This window comes from Salvia miltiorrhiza, unplaced genomic scaffold, assembly GCF_028751815.1.
Source record: "Salvia miltiorrhiza cultivar Shanhuang (shh) unplaced genomic scaffold, IMPLAD_Smil_shh Hic_asm_8, whole genome shotgun sequence".
NCBI lineage: Eukaryota > Viridiplantae > Streptophyta > Magnoliopsida > Lamiales > Lamiaceae > Salvia > Salvia miltiorrhiza.
The window spans coordinates 280,083-307,199 of NW_026651397.1; the positions used below are offsets into that span (position 1 = coordinate 280,083).

General features: G+C 38.2%; 4 long non-coding RNA genes across 4 annotated transcripts; 2 read left to right on the top strand and 2 right to left on the bottom strand.

The window, feature by feature from the left end:
- Positions 1–452: 452 nt before the first annotated feature.
- Positions 453–3,728, top strand: LOC131002246 (uncharacterized). Its single transcript, XR_009094221.1, has 3 exons — positions 453–590; positions 2,682–2,744; positions 3,441–3,728. It is a non-coding gene; the product is annotated as an uncharacterized LOC131002246 (long non-coding RNA).
- A 2,722-nt stretch (positions 3,729–6,450) lies between these two features.
- LOC131002244 (uncharacterized) lies at positions 6,451–9,723 on the top strand. The gene is made up of 3 exons (XR_009094219.1): positions 6,451–6,585; positions 8,677–8,739; positions 9,436–9,723. It is a non-coding gene; the product is annotated as an uncharacterized LOC131002244 (long non-coding RNA).
- A 4,415-nt stretch (positions 9,724–14,138) lies between these two features.
- Positions 14,139–15,008, bottom strand: LOC131002258 (uncharacterized). The gene is made up of 2 exons (XR_009094232.1): positions 14,927–15,008; positions 14,139–14,294 (listed from the first exon to the last, which is right to left on the bottom strand). It is a non-coding gene; the product is annotated as an uncharacterized LOC131002258 (long non-coding RNA).
- Positions 15,009–16,166: 1,158 nt separating this feature from the next.
- LOC131002239 (uncharacterized) lies at positions 16,167–20,149 on the bottom strand. The gene is made up of 3 exons (XR_009094214.1): positions 18,868–20,149; positions 17,044–17,122; positions 16,167–16,447 (listed from the first exon to the last, which is right to left on the bottom strand). It is a non-coding gene; the product is annotated as an uncharacterized LOC131002239 (long non-coding RNA).
- Positions 20,150–27,117: the final 6,968 nt, after the last annotated feature.

A 27,117-nucleotide genomic window follows, 5' to 3' on the forward strand; every position in this document is an offset into this window, starting at 1 on the left:
TTATTCCGACTGCAACGCAGATTAAATCTACGGATTTAATTTAAGTTATATTACAGTTTATCAAGTTAGCAGGTAAGGAAAAAGATATCAAGCAGATACAGAAATACGATGATTTAAAATCGAAGCCAGTATTTATTTACAGTTCACAGATTACAGTCTAGTTCCCAGCTTGGGGAAAATCGTCTAATATATTACAAAGGATTGGACTCTACGTGGCTCACTTAATGCCTTCACTCAAGTGTAGGCACATTAGTCAATAAGAGATAAAATTCAAAAGTAGAGAATGTAGAGGAAAGAGCCAACCACCAACTCCATTCCACGCCACCACCATTTGCTTCCCCACCACTACACCTACTCTTCCACTTCACTACCAACTATCCCCATTATGTAATCAGCACCAACTCCACTCCACCAAACTTTCCACTTACTTCCTTCCCCACCACACGCAAGAATGCATCCAACATTCCCTTATATCTGCAGCCATGTTATAACAGAGAATTGCTTGCATAGTCGAACACCATCACAAACATCAATTTACAGCAACTCACTCCCACCCATCATCTGGAGAAATCAACTTATTTTCATAAGAGGTAAACACTAGGCTCAGCTCATTCAATCCATTTGCATTTCTTCCAACATACATGATTTGGTAAATGATACAAAGTTTAGAACGAGTATATATGCTTATGAACTTAGCAAGACACACGATCAGAAATCAGTTCATACGTAGTTTTAAAACGAGCATACTATGTATTATGCAAAACAAAGATAGTTTACACCTTGTCCTTACCTTATTTCGTTTAAAAACAAAACCCGATAGAAATAGGGGAGAGGCGAGTTCGACTTAGCCTTAGGAAAAGCGGGCTGACTGCCTCGGTCGGTTTGAGACTAAGACAACGACGGTAGGGGCAGGGGCGAACGAAGCTGACCGGTATCGAGCCGAGCAGCGGCTGCTCTGCAGCGGCGATCCATTTCTTTCTGGAAATTCGGACAGCGTCGACGGTGAAATTAGAAGGCCTACTGTCACGCAGAACCTCAGCGCGACAACAGCAACAATTTCACTCAACGATTGCGGAGAAGAGGCAGTAGAGGCGGGCTGAATTCTCAGAATAGGAAGCTTGAATCTCGGTTGCGGATATGTTGAAAGATGAAACGAGGGGAGGAGAAGGTGAGCGAGGCCGACTGACTCCAGGCCGGAGCAGCACTAGAACGGCGACCAGCCATCAGATTCTGACGGAGACGCGGTGCAGCGGCGACCTGATATTTGACGATTAGGGCTCGAATTGGGGCTCTGCGGAGAGGAGAGTCCGACGCAGGAGAACGAACGAGACGCAGGCGGTTCGCCGGGAATTGCAGCGGCGATTGCGATGTCAGGAAGGACCTAGGGCACGCCCTCTCACCTCGGACGAACTTCAGCAAGAGAGAAGATACGGAGATAGACGGGTGCGGTCGCGCCGGACCTAAACTCGGCGGTAGCCGACGCCGGTCGGAGCAGAGGCGGCGACTGAAATCATCGACTGATGTTGAGATGGGAGTTCTCGACTATTTTTGAGAAAGAATAAGGGGCTCGTCTGATAAGAGAGAGCGAGAAGAAGAACAGGGCCGAGAGTGAGAGAGAGGAGTTGGGCTTGATGTTATTTTAATGACTTGGGCTTCATTATTATTTACTTTGGGCCTCTTTTATTAATTCAATTGGGCTTTAGTTATTTAATTTAAGTTGGGCCTAATTTATTTTTATTCTACAAATGGGCCTTCGATTTTTAATTCTTTTGGAGCTTGTTTATTTTAAGTAAATTGGGCTTTGTCTTTTAATTCTTTGGGCTGTTGTACCATATCAGCTGGGCCGAGTTTTATTTAATTTTAAGCTCAGAATAATTCATTCTATTCTTGGGCAGAATTGTTGGGCCTTCATGAATTATTTCAATTGGGCTGAATTATATGATTCTTTGGGCCGGATCCTTCACTTTGAGCCCAACAGACCTTATTTTAATTTGGGCCTTATTATTTTATTTCTTTGGGCCGAGGCTTATTTAATTGCAGCTGAGCCTTGCGTACTTATTTAACTTAGCCCAACTATTCATTATTTATTCATTGGGCCAAGATTTATTTAATTACTTAAGCCAAGGAATTATTTTGATTGGGCTTTCGTACTATTTATTCAGGCCCACTTCTACTTAATTAATTATGAGGCTGCCTTGTTGAGCCTCTTAATTATTGAGCTTATATTATTGTTTCCTTAAGGCCAAATTATTATTTTGAGCTGCCATTATTTATTTGAGTTAAGCTACTCGTTTTATTTAATTAATTGGCTACTCTCTTTTGAGCCTATTAATTATTTGAGATTACGTTAGTAATTATGTTTCTATCGAAAAGCCCGATAATTTCTACGAGGTCACACCTCGATTAAAGCCGAGATAGTTCTTTTTTTTCAATCAAGTACAAATGCGAGGTTTATTTCACGACTAGAATATTCCGATGAGGAAGGAAGAATCACAGTTTTATTCGACCGCGTTGGACGGAAGTTAGTTAAATCTATTAACGATGATTAATAGTAGAATTCCCGATTATCGCTCAGAATGTTAGTTCATGCATACAAGATTCATGCATAGTTAAATTACGCTTTCTCATTAATTAAGAATTTTCCTCGAGGCAATGTCTTATTTTATATTCTCGTGATTAAGGTCAAGCGCGAGAGTAAGAACTACACAAGGAGTTAGAGTACCTTAGCAAAACTTTGCTATCAGGTGGGCAATTTCTTACGCGTAAATAAAATGCTATGCATGTGTTATGCTTTAAAATGCAAATTGGATCTTCAAGTATGGTATGCTTTATTACGCTTAAATGAGTTAAGCTTTATTATGCTGCACGTTAAATGATTTACGCTATGCTGTTTATACTATTTACGCCCTATGTAATTTACGCTTGATTACACTTATTTACGCTTGAATGCTTTACGCTGATAAGTTTATGCTTATGTTTGATGCTTGCGTCTGTTGGGGGAGGCCTCCCTCAACAGTACGATGCCGTGTCCGTTGAGGAGGGCCTTCCTCACGGCGCGATGCCCGTGTCCGCTGAGAGAGGCCTCTCTCGCGGCGCGATGCCAGTATGCCAGTATGCCAGTGTTACAGCGTCTATTGGGGGAGGCCTCCCTCAATAGTACGATGCCGTGACCGCTGAGGGAGGCTCCCCTTCACGGTGCGATGCCCGTGTTCGTTGGGGAAGGCCTTCTCCACGACACGATGCGTGTTGATGATTGTTAATGATGAAGAATGCGCTCATCCTGTTTATGAATATGGAAATGTTTAATGAGCAAAGGATTTGAAAGAAACTCATGCCTCATATGCGATATTGTGAAATTGTTAATGATGTTATGTTATATGCTTGGCACTGCCCACTGAGTACTCTTGTACTCAGCCCTTCGTATGTTTATGTTTGTGCAGGTTGAGCTGTGATGGGCGATGAAGTGTTGTTGCTGAGTGGAGTTTTTGTTGAACTTAAAGTAGGCTCAGAAAGGATACATGTCTTCATACATGTATCTCAGTTATGCATTCCGCTGTAAACACTGATTATTTCAGTTACACCTTCCGTTGCAAACTCTGATAATGTTTTAGCCAAGCCCCTAACGATGCCTTTTTCCTTTTAAGGAATATAACGCTTATACAAGTTCGTTGAGTACCCTTTTTATGCGAACTATGCCTTTTTCCTTTTTAAGGAATATTTCACGCGTATTCAAGCTCTTTGAGTATTCTTTTATGCACCCCTTTCTAAACCCGCTTCTTAATTTCCCTTCCCCAGTCATGGTTTTCCCGGATTAATTATCCTTAATTAAGGCCGGTCGTGACAGAGTGGTATCAGAGCAGTTCGTTTGCTCTGAGCCTAAGAGTTTATTTAAGCCAAACTTAGAATGGATCACTAAAGTGTCTAGAGTTCAATCGACAAAGCTCAGCACTTCATCGCATCACACTCAACGAAGCAGAATGGTATGCTCTTCCAAGTTTTGAGTTAATGTTTACAAAAAGTGAGAATTATCGTAATAGCAAAGTGAGTAACTGCCAATAGCGATGTTATGTTGTTAATGAATGAAATGATTTACGCAAATATGATTAAGTATGCCTATGGAATGAATCCCTATGAACATAGAGCTATTAAGATATGTGATCACCACTACGACAGAACATAGAAGCAAACATAGAAGAAATTAGATTGTATCTTTTGGTGGCTATAGTGAAGGAAGCAAGATAAGTGATACGTATAGAATAATTTTTAAGCTCATGATATTATAGCCGCTATAAATCTCCATGACTTATGCCTAAGTATCCAGTTTAGATGATGAGATATTATATGCTTAAGAATTGATATGACTCATGGAAATGAGATGCTAAGGACCCTTAAAGCTTACTACATCAATGATGTCATTGGAGTTATGACTTGTTTACAAGTTATAATAAGTTGACCTTTACAAGAATTCTTTTGAGGTTTGTATTAGATTATGCTAGAGTGTACTAATTGGCACATCTTTGCTACTAGAATGCCGCCTAAGAGAGGACGCCCTGCGAGAAACAATAACAATCGCAGAAACCGTAACGCTGTACCCGAAGAACCACAAGATACTCGAGGACATAACCCATTCCCTCCGCCCCCAACTAGGAGAGTCGAAGAACTCTTTTTAAGGCAAAATCCACCTACGTTTGACGGAACGAGTGAACCGGCTGAAGCTGAGATTTGGGTGCGTGCAATGGAACGCATTTTCAACTTCCTACGTTGTACTGATGAGGAGCGCCTATCTTGCGTCTCTTTCCAACTAACAGGATCAGCTGACTTCTGGTGGGAAGCACGTCGAAAAATTCTGACACCTGAACAATGGGCAATTTATACTTGGGAAAATTTTAAGACAGGATTATATGATAAATATATTCCGAAAAGCTATAGGAAGAAAAAAGAAGTTGAGTTCTACGAGTTGAAGCAAGGAAAGAAATCGGTGGTTGAATACGACAAGGAATTCTGCAACCTGTCTAGGTTTGCTCCACAACAAGTAGACACAGATGAAAAGATGGCAGAGAAATTTTGTGCCGGTCTGCGGTACGAGATCAAGATGGCTTTAGCAAGCCACGGAGGACTCTCATACACGGAGTCTCTGAACAGGGCACTTGACATTGAAGCTGCAATGCCGTCAGACAAGTCAGCCCCACCATTGATCTCGACGCCAAACGATCCACCAGTAGCCTCACATACTCTCAAAGGGAAGCGCAAGTGGGACAACAACGAAGACAATATCAATCAGACTAGTAAGAAAGTGTGGCAAGAAAAGGAACGGGCCGAACAGTTTAAGCAACCAAGGTACGAGGCACAGACTAACCTCGAGCCAACTGGAGGTAACCAAGGTCAGAAAGGAATTTCACCTTGCCCAAATTGCGGTAAGATGCATAGGGGTGTTTGTCGAGCTGGGACTAACGGTTGTTACAATTGTGGCCAAAAGGGTCACTACTCCACGCAATGCCCCAACAGATAACAAGGTTCAGCAATTGAGAACACCCGCACCCCCTTGCCAGCAATACGTGGACACTTGCGAAATCAGCCTCAATCACATCAGTGAAAATCTTATGGAGACACCGCAGACAAGAGAAGCTACGTGGGAACTTGAAGACAAGATGAAGGAAAAATACCCCGAACTGTTTTAGCAGAGATATGCAAATTTCGGGACGAAATTTTTGTTAAGAGGGGTAGTATGTAGTAGCCCGCTCTTTTATTTATAATTAAAACTAGTAAATGCAATTATTATATATAAATCCAGTTTATGGTCCAGATATTTTTTTAGAGACGGAGATATTATTTTAACTTTATATTTTTTTTTCGTATGAGAAAAACGCGACGAGGATTATTGAGCCATTCAATAATTATTATTTCCAAGTTATAACTGACTTAACAAAGTCATGTTATTTATTAATCGAGAAACAGAAGCAGTTATATTTTACTAGTACTATTAGAAGTCGAGGAATTATTCCGACTGCAACGCAGATTAAATCTACGGATTTAATTTAAGTTATATTACAGTTTATCAAGTTAGCAGGTAAGGAAAAAGATATCAAGCAGATACAGAAATACGATGATTTAAAATCGAAGCCAGTATTTATTTACAGTTCACAGATTACAGTCTAGTTCCCAGCTTGGGGAAAATCGTCTAATATATTACAAAGGATTGGACTCTACGTGGCTCACTTAATGCCTTCACTCAAGTGTAGGCACATTAGTCAATAAGAGATAAAATTCAAAAGTAGAGAATGTAGAGGAAAGAGCCAACCACCAACTCCATTCCACGCCACCACCATTTGCTTCCCCACCACTACACCTACTCTTCCACTTCACTACCAACTATCCCCATTATGTAATCAGCACCAACTCCACTCCACCAAACTTTCCACTTACTTCCTTCCCCACCACACGCAAGAATGCATCCAACATTCCCTTATATCTGCAGCCATGTTATAACAGAGAATTGCTTGCATAGTCGAACACCATCACAAACATCAATTTACAGCAACTCACTCCCACCCATCATCTGGAGAAATCAACTTATTTTCATAAGAGGTAAACACTAGGCTCAGCTCATTCAATCCATTTGCATTTCTTCCAACATACATGATTTGGTAAATGATACAAAGTTTAGAACGAGTATATATGCTTATGAACTTAGCAAGACACACGATCAGAAATCAGTTCATACGTAGTTTTAAAACGAGCATACTATGTATTATGCAAAACAAAGATAGTTTACACCTTGTCCTTACCTTATTTCGTTTAAAAACAAAACCCGATAGAAATAGGGGAGAGGCGAGTTCGACTTAGCCTTAGGAAAAGCGGGCTGACTGCCTCGGTCGGTTTGAGACTAAGACAACGACGGTAGGGGCAGGGGCGAACGAAGCTGACCGGTATCGAGCCGAGCAGCGGCTGCTCTGCAGCGGCGATCCATTTCTTTCTGGAAATTCGGACAGCGTCGACGGTGAAATTAGAAGGCCTACTGTCACGCAGAACCTCAGCGCGACAACAGCAACAATTTCACTCAACGATTGCGGAGAAGAGGCAGTAGAGGCGGGCTGAATTCTCAGAATAGGAAGCTTGAATCTCGGTTGCGGATATGTTGAAAGATGAAACGAGGGGAGGAGAAGGTGAGCGAGGCCGACTGACTCCAGGCCGGAGCAGCACTAGAACGGCGACCAGCCATCAGATTCTGACGGAGACGCGGTGCAGCGGCGACCTGATATTTGACGATTAGGGCTCGAATTGGGGCTCTGCGGAGAGGAGAGTCCGACGCAGGAGAACGAACGAGACGCAGGCGGTTCGCCGGGAATTGCAGCGGCGATTGCGATGTCAGGAAGGACCTAGGGCACGCCCTCTCACCTCGGACGAACTTCAGCAAGAGAGAAGATACGGAGATAGACGGGTGCGGTCGCGCCGGACCTAAACTCGGCGGTAGCCGACGCCGGTCGGAGCAGAGGCGGCGACTGAAATCATCGACTGATGTTGAGATGGGAGTTCTCGACTATTTTTGAGAAAGAATAAGGGGCTCGTCTGATAAGAGAGAGCGAGAAGAAGAACAGGGCCGAGAGTGAGAGAGAGGAGTTGGGCTTGATGTTATTTTAATGACTTGGGCTTCATTATTATTTACTTTGGGCCTCTTTTATTAATTCAATTGGGCTTTAGTTATTTAATTTAAGTTGGGCCTAATTTATTTTTATTCTACAAATGGGCCTTCGATTTTTAATTCTTTTGGAGCTTGTTTATTTTAAGTAAATTGGGCTTTGTCTTTTAATTCTTTGGGCTGTTGTACCATATCAGCTGGGCCGAGTTTTATTTAATTTTAAGCTCAGAATAATTCATTCTATTCTTGGGCAGAATTGTTGGGCCTTCATGAATTATTTCAATTGGGCTGAATTATATGATTCTTTGGGCCGGATCCTTCACTTTGAGCCCAACAGACCTTATTTTAATTTGGGCCTTATTATTTTATTTCTTTGGGCCGAGGCTTATTTAATTGCAGCTGAGCCTTGCGTACTTATTTAACTTAGCCCAACTATTCATTATTTATTCATTGGGCCAAGATTTATTTAATTACTTAAGCCAAGGAATTATTTTGATTGGGCTTTCGTACTATTTATTCAGGCCCACTTCTACTTAATTAATTATGAGGCTGCCTTGTTGAGCCTCTTAATTATTGAGCTTATATTATTGTTTCCTTAAGGCCAAATTATTATTTTGAGCTGCCATTATTTATTTGAGTTAAGCTACTCGTTTTATTTAATTAATTGGCTACTCTCTTTTGAGCCTATTAATTATTTGAGATTACGTTAGTAATTATGTTTCTATCGAAAAGCCCGATAATTTCTACGAGGTCACACCTCGATTAAAGCCGAGATAGTTCTTTTTTTTCAATCAAGTACAAATGCGAGGTTTATTTCACGACTAGAATATTCCGATGAGGAAGGAAGAATCACAGTTTTATTCGACCGCGTTGGACGGAAGTTAGTTAAATCTATTAACGATGATTAATAGTAGAATTCCCGATTATCGCTCAGAATGTTAGTTCATGCATACAAGATTCATGCATAGTTAAATTACGCTTTCTCATTAATTAAGAATTTTCCTCGAGGCAATGTCTTATTTTATATTCTCGTGATTAAGGTCAAGCGCGAGAGTAAGAACTACACAAGGAGTTAGAGTACCTTAGCAAAACTTTGCTATCAGGTGGGCAATTTCTTACGCGTAAATAAAATGCTATGCATGTGTTATGCTTTAAAATGCAAATTGGATCTTCAAGTATGGTATGCTTTATTACGCTTAAATGAGTTAAGCTTTATTATGCTGCACGTTAAATGATTTACGCTATGCTGTTTATACTATTTACGCCCTATGTAATTTACGCTTGATTACACTTATTTACGCTTGAATGCTTTACGCTGATAAGTTTATGCTTATGTTTGATGCTTGCGTCTGTTGGGGGAGGCCTCCCTCAACAGTACGATGCCGTGTCCGTTGAGGAGGGCCTTCCTCACGGCGCGATGCCCGTGTCCGCTGAGAGAGGCCTCTCTCGCGGCGCGATGCCAGTATGCCAGTATGCCAGTGTTACAGCGTCTATTGGGGGAGGCCTCCCTCAATAGTACGATGCCGTGACCGCTGAGGGAGGCTCCCCTTCACGGTGCGATGCCCGTGTTCGTTGGGGAAGGCCTTCTCCACGACACGATGCGTGTTGATGATTGTTAATGATGAAGAATGCGCTCATCCTGTTTATGAATATGGAAATGTTTAATGAGCAAAGGATTTGAAAGAAACTCATGCCTCATATGCGATATTGTGAAATTGTTAATGATGTTATGTTATATGCTTGGCACTGCCCACTGAGTACTCTTGTACTCAGCCCTTCGTATGTTTATGTTTGTGCAGGTTGAGCTGTGATGGGCGATGAAGTGTTGTTGCTGAGTGGAGTTTTTGTTGAACTTAAAGTAGGCTCAGAAAGGATACATGTCTTCATACATGTATCTCAGTTATGCATTCCGCTGTAAACACTGATTATTTCAGTTACACCTTCCGTTGCAAACTCTGATAATGTTTTAGCCAAGCCCCTAACGATGCCTTTTTCCTTTTAAGGAATATAACGCTTATACAAGTTCGTTGAGTACCCTTTTTATGCGAACTATGCCTTTTTCCTTTTTAAGGAATATTTCACGCGTATTCAAGCTCTTTGAGTATTCTTTTATGCACCCCTTTCTAAACCCGCTTCTTAATTTCCCTTCCCCAGTCATGGTTTTCCCGGATTAATTATCCTTAATTAAGGCCGGTCGTGACATCATATTTCAACAAAAAATGATTCACAAAAACAAATAAATAATTTTCCACATAACACTTCAAATCCTCATTTTATTCCTAGAAGTCTTCATGAGAAAATAGAAAACAAACTCAAATTATCTACTACTCATAATCTTATTGATAGAATCTCTAAAAAATTAGAAAGTCCTTCTAGTTCTGGAACAAAAAATATTAATTGTTTAGAAAATCAAGAAAATAATTCTGATAATAATAAAATCAATAGAATACATTTTAAATTTGGAACAAAAAACTATTATAATAATAGATATACTCCTCCAGATATTCAATTCGAGGAAAGACCTCAATTCAAAAATAATTCCAAATATGATGGTCACTCCATTCACGAATGGAATATAGATGGCAGATCAGAATATGAAATTCTTAATATACTTCAAGAAATGGGCATGGGCAGAATTGCTTATAAAGTTCAAAATTTAACTGAAGAAAATGCTGCAGCATTAATAGTCACGGGTTTTACCGAACAACTTAAAAATTGGTGGGATAATTCATTAGACATCAATGATAAGCAACAAATACTTCAACACGTAACCACATTTGAAGAAGAAGACGGTACCTTTGTTGATAAAAACAATGCTTGTGATTTCTTAATAATCACCATACGTATGTATTTCATAGGAAATCCTAAAGAAGAATTAGATTCTACTCAAATAGTTCTATCTAATCTCAGATGTCCTACCCTATCTGATTATAGATGGTATAAAGATGCCTTCTTAACTCATATCCTTAAAAGAAGTGATTGCAATGCTTCATTCTGGAAAGAAAGATTCATAGCAGGACTCCCCAAATTATTTGGGGAAAGAATACATCAAAAACTCAAAGAGTCTGTTGGGAACCTTGTGGAAAATCCTAATCCTTGTTTTGATGATACCAAAATTCATAGGTCTTAATTGTAATAGACTAGAACAGTTTTGAACTCAAGTGTTAGAGTTCGTTTCAAGTTTAGTATGCGGTTCTGAAGACTGAAAACTGAAGGACGAAGGACTGAAGATACCAATTGAAGTATCAGTTGAAGAATCAGTTTGGAACTGATTACTTAATGCGTGCCACAGACTGCTACTAAAGTCAAGTATCAGTTGAACATTCTTCCTCGGACTGATCTTCCAACGTTTAAAGGAAGCCACGTACTCACAAGAGTACAGCCGCATTAAATGCAGAGATCTCAGGATCTTATCTCTGCAGAGGTCATTCCTATTTGGTGGTTACTTTTTCAGAGACGTCACATCTCCTGTCCCTCAAGAGAGCCGTTTCCGCCAGACAAGGAACCTCGATGATTGAAGCCTCAACCTAAATTCGAATTGCTCTCCAACGGAAGAAATCTTGAGGACGTTCTATGCCAACGGATCTATGCAAGAGTTCTCCTACAAATAGCGCTCGAGGATCACTTCAACCTTCACCGATTCAACGACATAAGCTGAAGCTCTGCCAAAATCGCTACTCAGCCTAAAGCTCAACCTCCCCAAAGCTTGAATCGAAGAAGAGAATTCCAAAGCCAAAATCAGTCACTGCTGATTACATACATTCTCTTAGACCTTAAGCAAACCTTTGTTTACCTAGAAGCTAAGGTCAAACTTGCTACAAAGAACTTGTTCTTTGCAGTATAGTTGGCACTCGTTCAAACCTCCTTTCCAAAAGAAAGATTTGAGTGTTTTGAGTGATTCGGAGTTCAGAAAGGTTTTCTGTCTCTGAGAGTCTTAGCGCGGGTTGTGCTAAGCAAGAGAAATCCGACACGAGTGAAGTGTGGGTACTGAAGAAGGGTTTTCTTCAGTGGTACGGTTGTGTGCACCCGGCAAGCACACGGTTTGGTTTGCAGTGCACCTGTTAAGCACTTGCGGAGTGGATTGTTGGTCTGATCAACCGACCGTGAATGTAGGAAAGGGTTTTTCCGAACCACGTAAAAGTCTCTGTATTGTTTACAGCTTTCAGTTTTACTTTCCTACTTGTGTTATTTCAATTGATAAACTGAATACTGAATAACTGCAAAGAGAAACCTAAGACCAACAACGTGCTCAACCGAGGCTATTGCGAAACTAAGTTTAATTTCTGCTGTGTATGATATCAGTTTGACTGATCTATCTTTTGATAGTCAGGAAGAGTGTTATCATCTCTGTTTTAGCAAACTCGACTGAAGCCCATAAGTGCATCAGTTAAGTTCCAGCAACTTAACTGATAACTCCTTACTGAAGAGCTTTCAGTATCAGTCGTAAACCCTGTTTGGTCAAAACTGCTTTCAGTTAACAGGCGTATGTGTTTGCATGAAAAGTTTCGTTTAGATCTCTATCTTGAGATCTCTTTCTTTGAAGAAAAGAAAAATAGCCCATAGGTGTATTCCCCCCCATATACCTATTCGAGACCCCCGGGACCTAACAGAGGCCACTGGATCAAATGAAATAAATTTCACTACTATTACTTACGGTCAACTTTTTGGTTTTGTTAAAAAAGAAGGTCTTTTACTTTGCACAGAACTTAAAATACAATCCAAATATGGTTCTGAAAAGAATAGATTCAAAAAAGAAATAGGGACTTTTTGTGAGTCTTTTGGTCTACAAAAGATTCAAGCTCCATCCTCAAAACTTAAACAAAAAGAGAAAAGATTTTCAAAAAACACTGAATATAAACCCCATAAAAGAAAATACTTCAGAAAACCTTTCAATAAATCCAGAAATTTTTCTAAACAAAAACCTTTTAAAGAATTTGAAAAAACAAAAATTACTTGTTGGAAATGTCATAAACAAGGACATAAAACAGACGTCTGTCCTCTCAAAAGCAAAATTGATGAAATATTTTTCGACAATGAAGATCTTAAGAATAAAATCTCATCTCTATTAATTTCAGAAAAAATATCATCTGATGAAGATCAAGAATATTCGAATGAAAATTCCTCAACTGATCCTGAAAATAATTTCATAAATCAAATATTTGATAGTGATGAATCAGAAGAAGATGAAGATCCTTGTAATGGATTTTGTCCTCTTAATATTAATGTTATTACAAAAAATAAAAATGAAAAAGAATTACTTTTTGACCTTATAGAAAAGATCCCTGACCAAGAAGATAAACAAAAATATTTAAACAGACTCAGAGAAATAATTTTGAAAGAAGAAACTCCTAAGGAAGATAAAATTATCCAATCTATTGAACCCTTTAGTATTTCAAAATTATTTGAAAAGACTCCTTCTTCATCTATTTACAATAAAAGTATTAATACTAATGATCTACAAATGGAAAATAATCTTTTAAAACAACAAGTTAATATACTTAATAAAGAAATCAACAATTTACATATAAAAGATCTCGAATTAGAAACAAGAATATCCCTTCTCAAAGATAATCAAGAAGATATTTCTGAATCATCAGAACATCACACTATTGATAATTTTGACTCTTCTATACTCAATATTGAGCAAATATCTTTTCAGAAATGGTATTCGGTTATCACTTTAGTTATAGATGATTTCAAAATTAATATTACTTGTTTAATTGATAGTGGAGCAGATCAGAATTGTATTAGAGAAGGACTTATTCCTTCCAAATATTATGAAAAAACAAATGAAAAATTAACTGCAGCAAATGCCACTCCTCTTAATATAAAATATAAACTTTCTAATGCTCATATATGCAACGAAGGATATTGTTTTAAAACTCCATTCATATTAGTCAAAGATCTCAATCAAGATATAATTCTTGGAAACCCATTTCTTCCTATCCTTTATCCTTTCGAAGTGAACGGAACAGGAATCACCACTAATATTTTAGGGAATTCTATCTCCTTTAAATTCATAAAACCTATTAAAGAAAGAGAAATATCTCTACTTCAACAACACTATATTTTTCAAATAAATTCTATTCAAAGAAAAGAATTTCATATTAAAACTCTACAAGAAGAATTACCTTATCTCAAAATCGAAGAAGAACTCCTTGATAAAAATATTCAATTAAGGATTACTAATATAGAAAATACTAGTCCCTCCGTCCGCCAAAACTAGATTACTTTGGTTGGGCACGGGATTTAATAAAATTGTTGATGATTTTGATGTAGTGGACAAAGGGTCCCACCACTTTATGAGATGTGTGGTTGTGTCACACCCCAATTCTTGAATGAATAAATATAATCGAGGTGCAACTAATTCATAGAAATAAACAAGGAACAACCTTGTAAAAACCCGAAATAGGATAGAAAGTCGGGCTATGCCCCTTTGGATCACAAGTTTTGTTTCATGCTTCTGACAACCGACATTCATTAGCATAAATTAAGTAGTGAAGAGTCTAAGCTCGGTCAGATATATCATTTGAAATTTAACATGAAGATCTTAAGTTGGGAAAACAAAAGACTGATATGAGTAATTGCTACAGCGGAAGTCTAACATAGGAATTTATCTCTAGCCTCAGCTCCATCCCGTCAGCACCGGCCAGCCAACCTGAAAACATTTGAAAGTATTTTTGGGCTAAGTACTAATGTACTTAGTGGGCATGCATTTTCATAAACATTTCATTATTTTCTTAAAGACAGTTTATCCAATCATACTTGACATGACTTAGAAGGTTTTAAATTGAAAGAAGTACTTCTAAGCATGTTAAAACATTTTCTTTCATTTGTGCGCACATGTCACACTCCCTTTCTGTTACTCGCTGTGATCCCGGACCTTTTAGCCACCGACGGATCCATTTTTCCCATTGCACTTGCCCTGAGGACGTAACTCAGACAAGTTGAATTGACCTCGGGACGCTACCCAGGCAGGCCTTACATGATACATGCTCCGGAACACATCCAGCCAAGCACCCTTATAACGCCTCTTACATGAATTAGTGCCCGATGGAGATCAACCCACCGAAACAACTAACAAGTGTACACAATTCTCAAATAACGTGTTAGGCCATAAGAGAACCTCGATCGATCCATGAATTGCGAGCCTTAAACAGAGCAGAGTGCACATAAACATTTTATTGGATAAACAGTTTTCATTACATTAAATAAACAATTTGCATTTCATTGAAACATTTAGAGCTTAATAACTCAATCATACTTTGTACATTTGGAAAGTAAGCCCACCTGGATAGGCAAAGCCTGAAGATCATACACATATAAACCTGTCTTGGAAAAGTAGCGCTAATCCTCCTGGTCATCACAAAGCCTACAAGAAATCTATTCTCAATGGTCTTCTTGAATTCTAATCTTAAGTCATGGTGTAGTGCTTAATATTCTATGATTCACTTAGCCGGGTTTTCAAAATTTAATGAATAAATAATTGAAAACATTTCTCTTGAGTTAAGAACACCAACAATATTCTTACTCATCTTTCTTTAATAATTGGAATTATAAATAAAACCAATTAAATCATAAATACTTTTATTGCAAAATATAATGCAATTTCATGTCATGCTTAGCATATAATAAGTAATAACTTAAAATATGCACATAATAATAATATGATATTATTATGCAAATTAAAATAATTAATCAAACTTAATAAGTCTAATTAATTTAAAATAGTGCAGTCCAATTAAATGGAGAAGCTGCACAGCCCAATGAATAAATTAAAGGCCCAAAGCATTAAATAAAAACATTGGCCCAACTGAAATATAAACAAAACTCGGCCCAATTAAAGAGCCCAACTGAAATTTAAAACAATGCAAAACTCGGCCCAACCCAAAGAAAAGCAAAGCCCAACCTTTAATATGTTTCGACCCATATGCTCAAGCCCAATTCGAAATTTCAAACCCATCCCCAAAGCCCAACACCCCCAAGCCCTAGCCCAACATTCCACCTCTTTTTCTCCCCCCCCATCTGCCGAACACCTCACGCACACACACCTTCACTATTATTTCTTCTTCTCCCCAAATCACTCTCTCACGGTTCCTTCAAAACCACCGCACAGCCTCTTCCGGCGGCCGCAGCAGGAAGCTACCGCCGACCGCGACTCCCATCTCTCCCTCCGTCCGTGGCCGAGCAACAGCAGCCATGGCCGCCGAGCTCTGGCCTCCCTCTGCTAAACCCAGCTCCGACCAGCCCACCTCCTTCTCTCCAACCGTGGCCGGGCAGCAGCGGCACAGCCGCCGTGCCCTGCCTCCCTCCACTGAACAGCCCCGCTGTCCAGCCGCCGTCCACCCCCATTTCATCTCTCTCCCTATCATCTCACGCACACACCAACTATGAGCTCACGCCCAGACACCACCCTTCGTCCGCCTCCCTCCTTGGCAACGGCGAGGGTGTCACAGCCCACTATCCCAATGACGGGTTAACAGGGGTTATGACTTGGGGTGAACAATAAGAAATGGAAATGGACAATTACTTAACATTAAAGTATATGGAAATGTCACTCATAGATAAAATGCTAGGATCATATATGATTATTTGGATACTTATAAAACATACACATAAATGAGAACTGATTAAGGTGGTTTACCCAATAACACGTGTCACAATTTCATAACATAAAGTTATCCTAATCAAAGTGTTTTGCAGCGGAAAACGTGTGAGATATACATATGAAGATGTATACTCAAGGTTACATTTCTTGAAATGTCAAAGGAACACCCGCTCAACATCATTCCATTCCATCAACTGCTCAACCTGCACATTTAGAAATACATGCAGGGCTGAGTATAAAAATACTCAGTGGGCATAGCCGAAAATACAACATGCATACATATATAAATTGAACTGCCATAACAGTAACACACAGGGGTTTTCTTAAATGACCTGCGCTTACTAAAATATTTCTTTCATTTTCATAAAGTCGATCGGCCGATCATTTTCCTTCATATGATCCATATCTGTTCCTTTCTGTCACGCGCCGGGAAGGAGGCCTCCTTACCACGGACGCCAAGACCGGTCGCAAGCGACTCGCGGTCTCCATAAGTGTACACGTTAACCCTAGCTAGCGACCTTTGTCTAGCATAGGATCCCAATTGGATTTCCTTTAAAGTTGGCGAACCAACACAGATAGGATACATATAAAAACATAAACATTTTTGGCAGTCAATCATTTCATAAACATTTCATTTCATTTCATGAACATTTCATTTTCATTTCATAAGAATCATTTATCATTTGGGCATAATAATAAACTGAAATTAACAGTTAAAATCATCTCATGCATATATTCGTATAAGAGGCCTACGACACGCAGGGGATCTCTATATACGTATAGTAAAAGTAATGCCCACCTGATTAGGCAAAGCCTGAAGATCATAATCACATAACCTGTCTTGGGAAAGCAGCGCTAATCCCCTTGGTCCACAAAGCCTACAAAAATTTTATTCTTAATAGGTCTCGTGAAGCTAACTTAAAGTCTTAGTGGGTGCACTTAACTACTATGATTCATCACGCCGGGTTTTCAAAAATTTAATGAATAAATAATTGAAAACTAAACTTCTTGAGTTAAGGACACCAACAATATCCTTACTCAATTTTCTTTAATAATTGGAATTATAATTAAAACCAATTAAATCATAAATACTTTTATTGCAAAATATAATGCAATTTCATGTCATGCTTAGCATATAATGACTAATTTACTTAAAATATGCACATAATAATAATTTAATATTAATATGTAAATCATTCTTTAAATTAATTAATCAACTAATTTTAAGTCTAATTAATAATTAAGGCAACCCAATTTAAAAATAATAAGAGGCCCTTTTTTTTATATATAAAAATCGCAGCCCATATAAAATAGGGCAATTCATGCTTCCAAAAATAATTCAGTGGCCCATCTCATTATTAAAAGAGCCCAAGCAAAATAAAATTTGACTCAGCCCAACTCCTCTAAACCTAAAGCCCAATTCTTCATCTCTTTAAACACACACACACACTCAAACACACGCACCACACACATTCAGAAACACACACACACATGCAGCTGCTGCTGCGCCTTCCCCTCCTCGCCTTCTTCTCTCCTCCGGCGGACGGTAGCAGCGCCGGCCGCCGCCGCCGCCATTCCCCCCCATCTCGTCACTCTCACACTCACAGACGCACGCACACACACACATGCCAGTCACCGGGAACACACTCAGCAGCGGCGATCTCTCTCTCTCTCTCTTCCGGCCGCTGCGACTCATCTCCGGCGAACTCACGGCTGGAAGGCTGCCGCCTCCATCTTCCTCGATCTCTCTCTATTCGGCTGGTAACAGCCGCCCGTTTCTTCTTCTCTCCCTCAAACGTCCGTGGCCGAGCAGTAGCAGCCATGGCCGCCGAGCTCTGCCTTCCTCCGCTGAACTCCGGCTGCCACGACCAGTAGCTGGTCGCCGCCCCTTCTCACCCTCTCTCTCTCCGTCCTCGGCCCGACATCAGCGGGCAGAGCCACCGTGCAGCGGCCTCCTCTCTCTCTCACTTCCGCCAACGAGTAGCGGAAGCCGCTCTCTTCCCCGACTCCTTCCTCAGATCGACGGCAGCAAGGCCGCCGGCCGTCACCCCTCTTCGGTCTCCAGCGAGCAAAACAGACGGCCACCACCGCCGTCCGCCGACTCCGACTCTCCTCTTCCTCCTCGCTGCTCGTCTCCCTCTCGACTGCTCTCACGGCCGCTGGAGCTCGCCGGAGCAACGGCGACAACCACTACCCCTCGGTTCTCCCTTCTCTCGGCTGAAACAGGCCCGACATCCCACCGCGAAGAGCGGCGCCCGAGCCCTAGCTCCCTCTCTCTCACCGTGGCCGGGCGACAGCAGCGCCGCTGCCGTGCCGTGCCTCCGTCCACCTCCCGACTCAATTCACACAGCTACCACACTCGTCTACCCGACTCGACACAGCAGTTCGAAAACAAGGATAAAAAAAACAGAGCTTCAATATCTACTTCTTTTTTTTTAAAAAAAAAAACATGCTTCATGTATGTATGTATATGCACAGACGATAAATAAACATCATTGAGTTTGGGTCTTGTTGTCATATGCAAATTTATATATGATGGAATCAGTGTACGTGTTATGTATGGGTTCTAACTTGAGTTTCTGTTTCAAAAGAAGTGCTCGAGTAAGAGAGTTAGAGGTTTAACCTTCAAAAGAAATCTGTTGGGTTATCATTCTGCAAATCTTCTGAATTTGTTCAGTAGCTGATGTGCTGAAAATTGATGAGGGAGATGAAATGTGTGGGATGATTGTGGAGGATAGAAAATGGAAGCTCGGATCAACCAGCTATATTAAGTTTGCAAAAAGAAGGGAGTAGGTGGGTGTGAGAGGGAGTAGGTGGAAGGAAGTAGGTGGGAGAGTAATATAAAATAAGGTCTTCCGGGTTGTATTATGAAAACTGTAATAATCGTTCAGTGTTTGCTTAAATAAATAGCTCGTGTAGATGTTAAATGCTTAATATTCAATTTAAATAAATATGAAATGCATAAGAATTTAAATGACTAACATTTACAAAGAGGATTTTGCAAATCGTTTGTTGGAATTAAAATAAATTCATTTTCTTTATATCCGGCGTGAATCATCTTACTTCTAAATTTTGAAAATAAATTCTAAATTTAACTCAGGGAAACGGGGTATTACATTCCTCCCTCCTTATAAAAATTCCGTCCTCGGAATTGCATATCTGATATTCTATCTTGTGATACTAGTCATTCGTTTCATTCATCTCTTTTGTGGCCTTTTCCATCCTGTGATGGTTCCACTACATGACGAGAACAATATCATTGCCTCGTAAAACTTGAATCTTGCGATCAAGTATCTGGACTGATTTCTCTTCACAACTTAGGTCCTGGCTAGGACTACTTTATCTTGCTTAATCAAACTCTTAGGATTAAACACATACTTTCTTAACTGAGAGACATGAAACACATTGTGCACGTCTCCAATACTAGGTGGCAATGCCAACCTATAGGCTACAGGGCCTATCTTATCTAAGATCTCAAAAAGTCCTATATAACGGGGTCGTAACTTGCCCCTCTTTCTGAAACGTATAACTCCATTTGAGGAAGAAACTTTGAGGAAAACTCGATCCCCAACATTGAATTCTAATTCCGATCGGCGTTTATCGGCGTAAGACTTTTGTCTATCTTGAGCTTCTTTGATTCTTTGTTTGATGTGGTCGACTTTCTCAATCATCTGTTGGACCAGTTTAGGACCTAACAACATTCTTTCACCCACTTCATCTTAGTAAAGTGGTGAACTACCTTAATTGTTTCCTTTGTCCTAAGTCACCTTCTCAGATTTGACTAGGAATTTCTAACATCAAACTTTTCTCATTATCTTGGTAACTTTCACTTAAAGATTAATGGCACTCCTTCTGCCATGTAAACTCATTTTCTCATTTTCAAATGATTATTTAATGTGGTTTTCTAAGTTTCCATTGTGGTGGCGTTTCAACTTTATTCTTGCTGTAGCTTCTGGCACTTTAGCCAAAGCATTCACTCTCTTAGCTTGAGCCTACTAGCCTTGGGGTTGGGTTATACCTTAAGTTTAGTTCTAGTGCTTTCCTTCCATTTCCTTTTTCTTTACCTCCATCTTGAGGTGGTATACATATCTTGTTTGTGCGTGAACTTTTTCCTTCTCCAATTGTTGTAGTGACTCGGTGGTGAGAATCTCGTTCATTGCTTGTTCATTCATAATATCTCCCTAGTTTACTAGGGAAATTGAAAATCTCATGCCGCGATTCATTTACGAACTTCTTTACGCATTTCTCATTATTCATTTATAAATGACTTAAATAAGCATTTTAAACTCCATTAAAAATGAATTGATTTAAAACATTTTAATCCTTTTAAAATCCATTTTCATAAAGCCTTAACTCATGCTCTATCTCATATTCTATCTCTTTACTCATCTCTATATAAACTCTCCACTCATCTCAAATCCTTAAGTTCAAGGATAAGTTTCAAGAAAATCATGGTACTAAGTCTCGATTTATCTCTCATATAAGGCTCGTTCAATCTCGTTCAACACATAGACAACACAATTACATAAGGCATATAAGAAAACACAATCAAACATTATCAAAACATGCTCTGTTTTTACACTGACTCAACTTTCAAATCTAACCTGTTCTTACTCCGACACCTCCTGGACTCGAGACTCATACCAAAAGAAAGGTCTTCGAGTCTATTTTCATATAAAAAAAAGTAGAGTCAAAAACTCCAAGTATTGTAGGAGATATGACTGTTTTACTACAGTCTACCATATTCGGCAGTTTTGAGCAATCGAAAACTTGGATTTTTGAAAAATCGTAAATGTTGTCAAACTGAGCTCAAATTTTGTGGATATCTAGCTAACACAATAAGGTTAATACCATAAAATTTTGGAAAGCTAGATCACACAGGAAGCTACTGAAATGAATGACTCTTTCCCCTGCTCTCTGAAACTCTCGGTAGTAATGTGCAGTTTCGGTTTTGTATTTTATAAAAATAGTAAACGAAGTCCAAATCATTTGAAATTTTACCGATGTTCTCAATACTCATGCAGAGACTTGGTATAAAATTTTCAAAGCTTTTTAACATTGAAAAACCGTCGATCACAGTAGGTCAGTAGGCCTACGAAATTCACCACAATCTCATCTCAAACTCTTAAAATACTCAACTCAACATTCCTTCAAGGAAACTCATCATAGCTCATTTTAAACACATATAACACTCACAAACATTCAAGCACATTATAATGCTCATCATACTCAAATCTTGACTCTCTCCTTACATCATAACCTCAAATCTCTAGTAAAACGTTTCAATGAACGCATCATTAAAATTCTCTTTTCATTTTCATGCACAAAATTACTCAATTATTCAAACATGATCTCATTCATCATATAAATCATTATACACATATAGATTCCCTTTTATCATGTACTAAACTCTAATGAAACTTCATGTATCATCATAAAACTCTTAATAAAACATGACAAACTTTCACATAATGGTCATAAAGCAATTAAACCTCATTTTATCAATCATCGACTTCTCAAAATATGAAAACTCAAAAACTCATATAAACTAAACTAAGTCAAAAATTTTCTTAGCCAACAAAAGACTTACTCAAACATAATTATACACTAATATCATGCTCAAATACATATATCTTAAGCCAAAATCACTTAAATAACACTTAGGCAAAAAGTCATAATTTTTATTAAACTAAACTCTTTTGAAAATATCACTAATCATGTATAACCTATTGATCAAGTCATAGATCTAACATCCTAGGTTACCAATTAGCACAAATCAACATCATAAAACAAGATCACATATAGATACACATGTATGTCATCTTCTTCCTCAAACTAACACTTTTCATTTTTCATTTCTCAACCTCAAGCTTCAATCTCATCCATCTTTAATCATCTAGATCATCTCATAAACTCAAATCCATTATCAATACATTAATTGATTTATAGGATCTCAACATCCCAATTTTAGGTAAACTAACCTAATAGAAAAATCTATATCTCATGGCTAATCATCAAGATATTCATATATATATTAACTCAATAATCATCAATCATCATATAAATCATCGACTCACAATTTCCCAATTTTTTTTGTAAACTAAACTCAATCGACTTTCACATCTCAAAGCATATACTTTCACAACACACATCAATCATCAACAAACACCACATAGATCTCATTTTTTTTTTTTTTTTTTTTTTCAAATCAAGGAAAGAAAAAGAAAATTTTTGAAGGGTAAAGACCCATTTTTTTTGAAAATTTTAAGAACAAGGGAGAGGTGATTTTCTTTCTTCATACAACATCATTCAAGTAAGATTTATGGAATATATGACCACTTACCCAAATTTCTCACCAAAACTCACATTTTCTCACTCTGGCTTGGAAGCCTTTCTTCAATGATTCTCTTGAATATAAGTAGCTAGGATGTGTTTATGGAAGATTTTAGAGTGGATTGAGGTGTTTTGTAAAATTTTTGGAAGCTCCGAAGGTCTCTTCAATGGAGGAAAATGGAGGAAAGTGAGAGAAAGAGGGAGAGAGGTGTTGGTCGAAAATGATGAGTGAGTAGTGAGAGAGGATTTTGCAAGATTGTAAATGATCTTGTGATCTTTAAAGAGGATTTTGTAATCTTAAGGAAATATTGGCAATTAATGCCTTGATCTCTCTCTCTCTAATCTCTACACTATCTCTCTAATCTCTACACTCTCTTCAATAATCTCTACACTTGGCAAATTGTGGTATTTAGACACATGGTAGGGAAATTAAAGTAATAGGGTGAGAAGGGTGATCAAAAATAAATCACAAAAACTATGGAAATGTACTAATTAATAAAATACCAATACATAATTATTCATGTGACCACATAAAATAATTATAGCACTAATATTAGTGCACTCACTCAATTATAATATTCCTCTCATAGGAAAATAATTTTAAAACAAAATATATGCTTGGAAATATTTTCATTAACCGGCATTCTTTGATTTCTCGGTAAAAATAAACTGCACTTGCTTTAGAAACTTAATTAAAATTCCAAGTGCTAATATCCTCAAATAAAAATCATAATAACTTGCTCATAATGACATACGTAACAAAACTCACATAATCAATCAGTCACGTAATTTCACATAATATCACGTCACCACCGCCGTCCGCCGACTCCGACTCTCCTCTCCCTCCTCGCTGCTCGTCTCCCTCTCGACTGCTCTCACGGCCGCTGGAGCTCGCCGGAGCAACGGCGACAACCACTACCCCTCGGTTCTCCCTTCTCTCGGCTGAAACAGGCCCGACATCCCACCGCGAAGAGCGGCGCCCGAGCCCTAGCTCCCTCTCTCTCACCGTGGCCGGGCGACAGCAGCGCCGCTGCCGTGCCGTGCCTCCGTCCACCTCCCGACTCAATTCACACAGCTACCACACTCGTCTACCCGACTCGACACAGCAGTTCGAAAACAAGGATAAAAAAAAACAGAGCTTCAATATCTACTTCTTTTTTTTTTAAAAAAAAACATGCTTCATGTATGTATGTATATGCACAGACGATAAATAAACATCATTGAGTTTGGGTCTTGTTGTCATATGCAAATTTATATATGATGGAATCAGTGTACGTGTTATGTATGGGTTCTAACTTGAGTTTCTGTTTCAAAAGAAGTGCTCGAGTAAGAGAGTTAGAGGTTTAACCTTCAAAAGAAATCTGTTGGGTTATCATTCTGCAAATCTTCTGAATTTGTTCAGTAGCTGATGTGCTGAAAATTGATGAGGGAGATGAAATGTGTGGGATGATTGTGGAGGATAGAAAATGGAAGCTCGGATCAACCAGCTATATTAAGTTTGCAAAAAGAAGGGAGTAGGTGGGTGTGAGAGGGAGTAGGTGGAAGGAAGTAGGTGGGAGAGTAATATAAAATAAGGTCTTCCGGGTTGTATTATGAAAACTGTAATAATCGTTCAGTGTTTGCTTAAATAAATAGCTCGTGTAGATGTTAAATGCTTAATATTCAATTTAAATAAATATGAAATGCATAAGAATTTAAATGACTAACATTTACAAAGAGGATTTTGCAAATCGTTTGTTGGAATTAAAATAAATTCATTTTCTTTATATCCGGCGTGAATCATCTTACTTCTAAATTTTGAAAATAAATTCTAAATTTAACTCAGGGAAACGGGGTATTACAGAGGGCGCCGCCACCTCCCTATTGCTCTGCTGCGCCGGACGGACAACAGCGATGAGCCGCCGCCGACCGCCGTATCACTCCCCAGACTCGGCTCACACACCCAACAAACATATAGCATTCTTCTTCTTCTCTTTTATTCATTTCGATTTTAATCATTGTAAAACATTTGATATGTTTGCTTAAACACATATATGAGTTTGTATATATATATAAATGAATGTATGCATATGTGTTTCTCTGTGAATGAACGAAAGGAAACATTACAATTTATAGAGTAGAATTTGGAAGTGAAACTTTTATAAGGATTCTCTGGATTAGTTTCTGTATATGTGTGTGTTTACTGCTATGAATGGAAGAAAAACCTTGATAGGAAAGGCTGAGCTTGTTCTTGATGTTATGCCTGAGTGTTCTACTAGTTTGAGGAAGGGCTTTGAGTTGAGCCGTTGAAATCTGAAATGGTTCGATTGCTGAAATGGTTCGATTACTTGATTTGTGAGGAGAATGAATTGCTTTCTGTCTCAACTTGGCTCAGAAAAATAATTTGTATGAATTGAGTAAAGGAGAGCTTGGATATGGTATACTTATGGATGCAGAGGAGTTATGGAGCACTTGATTGCGTTAAAGTGGTGGTAGTAGGAGTTATGGAGCACTTGATTGCTTTAAAGTGGTGGTAGTGGGTGACAGCTTATTTTGAGGGAGGTAAGTGGTGTATGTTAGGTGAGTAGTAGGTGGGAGTAGTGGGAGTAGTGAAAGAGTAGGTGGATAAATTAGGTGGAGAAATTAGTTGGAGAAATTAGGTGAATAAATAAAATATAATAAAATAAAGTCTTCCAGGTTGTATTATGAAAACTGTAATAATCGTTCAGGGTACGCTTAAATAAATAGCTCGTGAAAATACTTGAATGCTAAATTAAATAAATATGCAATGCATATAAATTTAATAACTAAATTTACAAATGTTTTTGTAAATCATTTTTGTTGGAATTAAAATAAATTCATTTTCTTTATATCCGGCGTGAATCATCCTGACTTCTAAGTTCAAAATAATTCTAAATTTAGCTAAGAAATAACGGGGTGTTAAAGGTTGATATTGAATTTGGGGTGGGGTTTTTGTAAATAAAGAGTGTTTGTAAGGATAAAAGATTAAAGTGGGTGGTGGGACCATTTCCATAAAAGGAAAGTGGTCTACTCTTTGCGGACGCCCAATATAGTAAAAATGGTCTACTTTTGGCGGACGGAGGGAGTATTAAATAAAGTATTTGTTTAGATTTACCAAGTGCTTTCTGGGAAAGAAATAAACATATTGTTTCCCTTCCATACATTCCTAAATTCGATGAAAAGAATATTCCTACCAAAGCTAGACCTATTCAAATGCTGAAATAGAAATTTTATTAGAAAGGAAAAAAAGAAAAACAAGAGTCAAAACAAAAGCAGTCTTAAACACCCGCGAGAAACCACGGGTAAATGAATCATGAATTACTTAATACTTGCAAAGAAGAAATAAATTCTCTTCTTATGAAAAAATTAATTAGACCTTCAAAATCTCCTTGGTCTTGTGCTGGATTTTATGTTAACAATCAAGCAGAAAAGGAACGAGGAGTTCCCAGATTAGTCATTAACTACAAACCTCTTAATGAAGTTTTAGAATGGATTAGATATCCAATACCCAATAAAAGAGATCTTGTTAATAGATTATATAAAGCAAAAATATTCTCAAAATTTGACCTCAAGTCAGGATTTTGGCAAATCCAAATTATTGAAAAAGACAAATATAAAACAGCTTTCACAGTTCCTTTTGGACATTATGAATGGAATGTAATTCCATTTGGATTAAAAAATGCTCCTTCAAAATTTCAAAATATTATGAATGAATTTTTTAATGATTATTCAGATTTTTCAATTGTTTATATTGATGATATCCTTATATTTTCTCAAAACATTGAACAACACTTCAAACATCTAAAAATATTTATACAAGTAGTTAAAAGAAACGGATTAGCCATTTCTTCCTCAAAAGTAAAACTATTTCAAACTAAAATAAGATTCTTAGGACATGATATTCATAAAGGAACTATTAAACCTATTACTAGGGCTATTGAATTCGCAGACAAATTTCCTAATGAAATTAAAGAAAAAACTCAATTACAAAGGTTTCTTGGATGTCTCAATTATATATCTGATTTCTTTCCCAAATTAAGAATAATCTGCAAACCTTTATTTCAAGGACTTCAAAAAAACCCTCCTCCATGGACTTCTATCCATACTGACATTATCAAGAAAATAAAAATACAAGTTAAATCTTTACCCTGTCTAGGCATTCCTAAACCAGATGCTTTCATGATTATAGAAACTGATGCGTCAGACATAGGATATGGGGGATCCTTAAACAAAACATCTCATCTCATGCATCTCATGCATCTACATCCCTTTCAAAGAAAAATGAACAACTTGTTAGATTCCATTCTGGAATTTGGCTTGGACCACAAAAGAATTATTCTACAATCAAAAAGGAAATTATTGCCATTGTTCTTTGTATTTCAAAATTTCAAAGTGATATTTTTAATAAAAAATTTCTTTTAAGAATCGATTGCAAATCTGCTAAAGAAGTTTTACAAAAGGATGTTAAAAATATTGTTTCAAAACAAATCTTTGCCAGATGGCAAGCTATACTTTCAAGTTTTGATTTTGACATAGAATA